Below are 7017 nucleotides of genomic sequence, written 5' to 3'. Positions count from 1 at the left end.
CCTAACAACAACAACAGCAGCTCAATCCCACAGCAAATATAAATTTTCAGGGGAAATAGAAAGGAACAGGACCACTAAAAATATTCAGGAGATGAGCCGGGGAAAAGTCAAGTGTCTGAGGGTGGCATGCACCATCAGAAGAGCAGATCAGGACAGCCCAGGAACCAATAAAACAGGTCACGAAAGAGCAATGGATATGCCAAATAACCCAGCCATCTGAGAAGGGAGCTGGACTCGCATCATCAGATGGACATGGAACCAGTCTATCAAATAGGACTGGATAGAGAGAGGCCCAGGGGTGATTACCCAATAAGCACGGTAAGCATGGGCTTACTTGTGCTTACTTACTAATCTGTAGTGAACAATTTTACATTTTTTCACTGCATCAAAGATTCTGCTTCTAGGTATAGCTGGCATCTATCTCTTTCCAAATCCCACAGCACCCTCATACAGAACCAAAGCCTCTTTTCAAATATACAATCCCTGACAAGGACTGATTACCCAGTAAGCAAGGTAAGCATGGCCTTATTTGTGCTTACTTACTGATCTGTAGTGAACAGTTTCACTGCATGTGGACAGAGCATACAGACATGGTGCGGAGTTTGTCAGGGATTTAAAGAAGAAAGAAACAGCGGTATGAAAGACAACAGGATGATGTACAGATCCTACTGTTGGGTATGAAACAACCAAAAAGAAAAAAAAAAAAAAGGACTGTACTTTTCTGCCCTTAAGAAGCTTAACTATTGCCTTTTCTACCCTGTAGTTTATCCCAAACCCTTAGATTGTATATCCATTCAGATTAGATAGACTTGCGTTCTACATGCTGTAAAATTAATTTGAACCTGATTTTTTTTACAGGAGCTATGATTACCATCCTATTTGCAGAAAAAAATGGTGACTTACTATGCAGATCAATATAAGATGGTAGAACAAAATTAAAGACCTTTGTGAGTCACCTTTTCATATCGTGTGAACTCTTACAGTGAGAGTTTCCTATAATTCCAGATTATTCTCCCACTAGTTTAAAATAAAGTGGTTTGGCTGATTTACCAATTCTACCCTTCAGTTTCAACATGGAATTTTTCTTTTAAAGGTTTCAATCTCCCACAAAAGGTACTATTAAAGAATACCTAGGTTTTTTTTTTTTTTTTTTTTATTGTGTGTAACGCTAAGAATCAAAAGACTTGTATGTAATTCTAATTTTCCTTTTGACTTGGTAAGTAAGTATGGCTTTGTAATGAGTTGTTTCCTTAAATATAAAATAGAAATGGTCACCATGACAGCACTGTGCTTAAGTACCTTAGTATTTGCCCCGACTTCCTCACTTACTCATAAGGTGTTTGGGAGTTGAAATTTTCCCTTTGGAAAATGTGAGTTATAGCAATGGCATTTCTTGTATCTTTTCAGTTTTCTCACGGTGTGAATTAAGTTGGCATTTTCAATTATTCTCCAGATCCCCAATAGGGAATCTTACATTTAAGATTATATGTAAGTTTATAATTAAACTTTTGGGTTTGATGTACAAAAAGTAACTGCCACTGTTACACCCATAATAATCATTGGCTCTGATGATGTTTCAGATATCAATTGTGTGTGTGTGTGTGCATGTGTGTGTGTGTATGACATTATTAAACTTTTTGGCCAGGTTTAAAAAAAAGAAAAAGAAGCTTAGCTGTGAATTAAAAAAAAACAAAAACCAACCCCGTTGCTGTCAAGTTGATTCCAAGTCATAGCGATCCTATGAGTTAGACCAGCAGTAATCAAAATTATTAATAATCCTAAAATAAGTATGGTTTACAAAGTGTTTCTGTAAATACAATCTTGCATGTTTCTCTTGGCAAGTGTATACAGTAGATAGAAAAGGGATTGTTATCTCCACTTCACCTATGGAGAACCTGAAGCCCAAGGAAGCCATGTGGCTCGTCCAAGGACACAGAGCTGGTAAGGATAAATCAGGACTAGAACTCAGGTTCTGGAAAGTGGTTCTCAACCTGGCTCATAGAATTGCCTGGAAGCTTTTAAAACTACCAATGACCAGGCTGCATCCCAGGCCAATTAAATCACACTATCTGAGGGCAGACTCAGACCTTAATTTTTTTTTTTTTTTAATTCCCCAGGTGATTCCAAAACAGAACCAAGCTTGAGAACTACTGTTACGCAGTGTGTTTGATGATGATGACAGAACACCTGGAAATAATTTAAAAACCACATGGATATGTTTAAGGGAATGTAGAACACATTCATTTACAAAATTAAGATGTGGCTACAAAGAGCGAGATTTTTGTTCTAAAAAAAAAAAAAAAAATGCCAGAACTTACAAATGCAAAAGGCTTTGTCCCTGGCCAGAATTTGCCTTTATTCCAGTGGTTCTGTCTTTGCTCAAAGCATGTTTGGAGCTTTCTATTTTGGCAATGTCTGTGTCTTTTTAATACTCAGTTTGTTGGCAGCAAACCTTTATCCTTTGAGGATGGGCTTGAACTGGTGAAGCCATTCAAAGAGAAGCTGTGTGATTAATTTAAGGTGGACAACCAAGTTAGATAATTTTAAAAAATGAAAAGAATAACTTTCATATGATTGTGGCTCGTAATCACCTCTAAAACCAACCGCCAAAAAGAAGTAGTAAGAATTACTTGGAATCTGTGTGTAGGGGATGACTTTGAAGAATGTTGTTGACGTGGGTGTGTTATAGGTTTCCCTGGCTATCCGTAAGTAGAGCATTCCTATGAAACATTTCATATGCCAAAGTGGCATAAATTGAAGAAGTAAGTACCATTAGTTTATATGGGAAAAATTTTTGAGCTCCCCAGACCTAAAAAATAACCTTCCAGTCATACTAAATAACACATAATACCTGGGTGGGAGCTGTGGAGGATGATCCCAGTGGGGTGGGCCACTCAGGAATGGTGGAGTGTGCCCAGGCGCCATCGGGCAAGGGGGTGGCCACCTCCCTGACACCATCAATGAGTGAGGAGCAGGAGGAAGAGGAGAAGGAAGGGGCAACAGGGAGGAAGATAAAGAGGAGACAGTGGCGTTGAGGGAGGAGCTGCTGGGCTTTCTGACCAGGCTGCTCCCCGGCCCCACTGGCCTGGACTGCAGCTCCCTGGACTTCGACCAGGACCTGCTACCCTCTTTGGGCACCGTGCCCTTTGAGTTCCCGGACTATTGCATTCCCGAGGTACAAAGATGATTGCAGGGGACTGGCGCCAGTCTAGCATCACCGACCTGGTTTTCACCTACTGAGCCCACTGTCAGCGGGCACACCCGTCATCAAACCAGCGGTTTACATATAGGAACATTATTTTCACTTTTCGCCTTTTTTCCTAAAAGTGAAAATCCTCTTCGCGTTTCTTTCTTTTAGCGAAAACAGGTACTAACGTAGGTCTTTCTTAAAAGCGAAGTGGTGTAAGGCAAACTTTTGGATACCAGAGAGAAACCTGTAATTCTGTTCTCATGTTTTACATCATTTGCCATACTTTATCACAGTGTCTTATGTGCAGATAGAACCTGCACAAATCCCATCATTGCTAATAACTGTGATCTCAAGCAAGTTTCTGAGATTCAATTTCCTCAACTGTAAAATGGGCTTCGTTTGCAGAGTTGTCATGAAGGTTAATTAAGATATGGATTCTTTCTAAATTTTACTTTTAAAAAAGATATGGATTCTTTCTAATTCATAGTAGATGTTCAGTAGATGAGAGCTGCTATAACAAATTACCACAAATATAATGGCTTAAAACAACACAAATTTACTATCTTACAGTTCTGTAGATCAGAAGCCCAAAACAGATCTAAAACCAAGGTTTTATCTCACTGGGTTAAAATCAAGGTGTTGGTAGCTCTGTGTTCCTTTCTGGAGGCCTCAGGGGAGGATCCAATTTCTTGCTTGTTATGGATTGAATTGTGTCCCCAAAAAATATGTGTCAACTTGACTAGACCATGATTCCCAGTATTGTGTAATTGTCCACCATTTTGTCATCTGGTATGATTTTCCTGTGTGTTGTAAATCTTACCTCTATGATGTTAATGAGGCAGGATTAGAGGCAGTTGTGTTAATGAGGCAGGACTCAATCTACAAGATTGGGTTGTGTCCTAAGTCAATCTCTTTTGAGATATAAAAGAAGCAAGCAGAAAGACGAGGGGCAGGGGGAACTTATACCACCAGGAAATGAGAGCCAGGAGAATAGCACATCCTTTGGACCTGGGGTCCCTGCACTGAGAAGCAACTGTGCCAGGGAAGATTGATGACAAGGACCTTCCCCCAGAACTGATAGAGAAAGAAAGCCTTCTCCTGAAGCTAGCACCCTGACTTCTGACTTCTAGCCTCCTAGACTGTGAGAGAATAAATTTCTCTTTGTTAAAGCCATCCACTTGTGGTATTTCTGTTATATCAGTACTAGATAACTAAGACAGAATCTGGTACTACAAGTAGGATGCTGCTCTAGCAGATACTTACAATGTGAAAGCAGTTTTGAAACTGTGAATGGATAGAGGCTGGAAGTTTTAAAGTGTCTAATAGTAAAAGCCTAAATTGCCTTGAAGAGACTGTTGATGGAATTAAAGACATCAAAGACAATTCCGGTGAGGACTCAGAAGAAAGTGAGGAAAGCTATTACACTGGAGCCAGCACAGGTGGTGAGAAGCAGCAGCAGAAAAACGACAGCAGCAGAACCAGGAGAGACTGCACTATAGCCGGCCCACGGAGCAAGAGAGTTGAATGCCTTTGGCAGGAGCCTTCCTGGCAGACTGGGATGCCTCCAAGCACTTATTGGTGGAGCTAGGCTAGCCAACCCACAGAACAAGAGAGCTGAGTGCCTTCAGGCTGAAGTTTACTGCCAAAGTAGGATGCCTCCAGGCACTTATCGGTGGAGCTAAAGAGCTTTGAAACGCTTGCCCCAGCAGGGCAGACACAAGCAGAGAGGCCGAAGGGACCAAGAGGCCAAGGAACCAGGAAGCAGAAGCTGAAGAGACAAGGAGCACAGGAAGCAGAGCTGCCTCACTCTCAAAAGGGTAAGGCCACGACCTCTGGAGTCTCAAATGGTAGAGTCACCATTCCGATGGACTAGGAGAATTGGGCTTCCCGAAGCTGAGGGAGCAGAGTTGCCATTTCAGTGGCTTCAGAACTGAAGCCCAGGGCTGAGGGATCACCACCCAGAATCTGGAAAGTATGGCCAACATCCAAAGTCTGGAGGGCAGGACCATTGCCTAAACGGTCTCGGAGATCAGAGGATTATTTTCAGGCCTTGAGAGCTAATGTAATGTGTTCTGCTGACTTGCTTGGTGCCTGTTATCCCTTCTTTCCATCCAATTTCTCCCATTTGTAATAGAAATGTCTAGCTTCTGCCTGTTCCACCACTGTACTTTGGAAGCAGATGATCTGTATTCTAGATCTCACAGATGAAGAGGAATTTTTGGATTTTGAACTTGGAATTGAATTAAGACTTTTGCATGATACAATGAGGTGAATGTGTTTTGCATGCAGCAAGGACATGAATTTTGGGGAGCCAAAGGGTGGAATGTTATGGATTAAATTGTGTTCCCCAAAAATATGTGTCAGCTTGACTAGGCCATGATTCCCAGTATTGTGTGATTGCCTACCATTTTGTCATTTGGTGTGATTTTCCTATGTGTTGTAAATCCTACCTCTATGATGTTAATGAGGCAGGATTAGAGGCAGTTATGTTAACGAGGCAGGACTCAATCTACAGGATTAGGTTGTGTTTTAAGTCAATCTCTTTTGAGGTATAAAAGAGAGAAGGAAGCAGAGAGAGAGGGGGAACTCATACCACCAAGAAACAAGAGCCAGGAGTATAAAGTGTCCTTTGGATCCGGGGTCCCTGCACTGAAAAACTCCTCCACCAGGGAAGATTAATGGCAAGGACCTTCCCCCAGAGCCAGAGAGAGAAAGGCTTCTCCTGGAGCTGGCATGCTGAATTCAGACTTCTAGCTTCCTAGACTATGAGAGAATAAATTTCTCTTTTTTATAGCCATCCACTTGTGGTATTTCTGTTATAGCAGCACTATATCAGTAAGACATTACCGTTTCCAGCTTCTAGAACCACCTGCATTCCTTGGCTCATGGCCCTCTTCCTGCATCTTCAAAGCCAACAATGGTCAAATACCTCTCATGGCACTGATTTTTTTTTTTTTTTTTTTTCCATAGTCACATTTCCCCTGACTCTTCTTCTACCTCCCTCTTCTATTTTTAGGAAGCCTTGTGATTACATAGGGAATGTTCAGATAATCCGGGATAATCTCCCTATTTTAAGGTCAGCTGATTGTTGTTGTTAGCTGCTGTTAGAAGCAGATTCACAGGTCTTTCTCCCATGAAGCTGCTTGAACTACCAACCTTTCGGTTAGCAGCTGAGCACTTAACGGTTGCACCACCAGGGCTCCTTGGTCAGCTGATTAGCAACCTTAATTCCAACTGCAATCTTAATTCCCCCTTGCCAAGTAAACTAACATATTTATAGGTTCCAGAGATTAGAACATGGACGTCTTTGGGGGGCCATTATTCTGCCTACCACAGGAGCTAATTACTTTCATGTTGTTGTAGAATAACATGTATAAGCAGGATGTGTAATAAAGGAACAAGCAAAATTAGAGAGGGCCTCTGGACTGAACTTAACATTGGATTTGGAGGAAAGCACAGGCATAGTGGCAAATCACAGCAGAGAACAAATTCCAGGTCAGAGTCTTTTCACAAGCAAAGTAGTAAGATGCACAAATCTGAATCCATCCTGGAACTTGAGTTTTAAAAATAAGGATCAAGAGAGAAATTATGGTAGAATAGTTGCTTTATCAAAAAAAAAAAAAAAATATTTCAATTCACTTGATCATTTCAGTATACAGGGATGTATTTCACCAAAGTGGAGTTCAATACCTGCCTCAGGTAGTCCATTGTGATGGACAAAGCCCTGAGGAGTCTCTGATCCCTTCATCTCAAAATGACCCTCTGAGGTTTTAGTCAATGTTTATCAAGCCCGCGGATCTTCATTAAAGATGGTCTTTCTTGTTAAA

The sequence above is a fragment of the Trichechus manatus genome, unplaced genomic scaffold (genome assembly GCF_000243295.1).
Source record: "Trichechus manatus latirostris isolate Lorelei unplaced genomic scaffold, TriManLat1.0 scaffold00294, whole genome shotgun sequence".
Classification (NCBI taxonomy): domain Eukaryota; kingdom Metazoa; phylum Chordata; class Mammalia; order Sirenia; family Trichechidae; genus Trichechus; species Trichechus manatus.
This window is presented reverse-complemented; position numbering follows the sequence as displayed.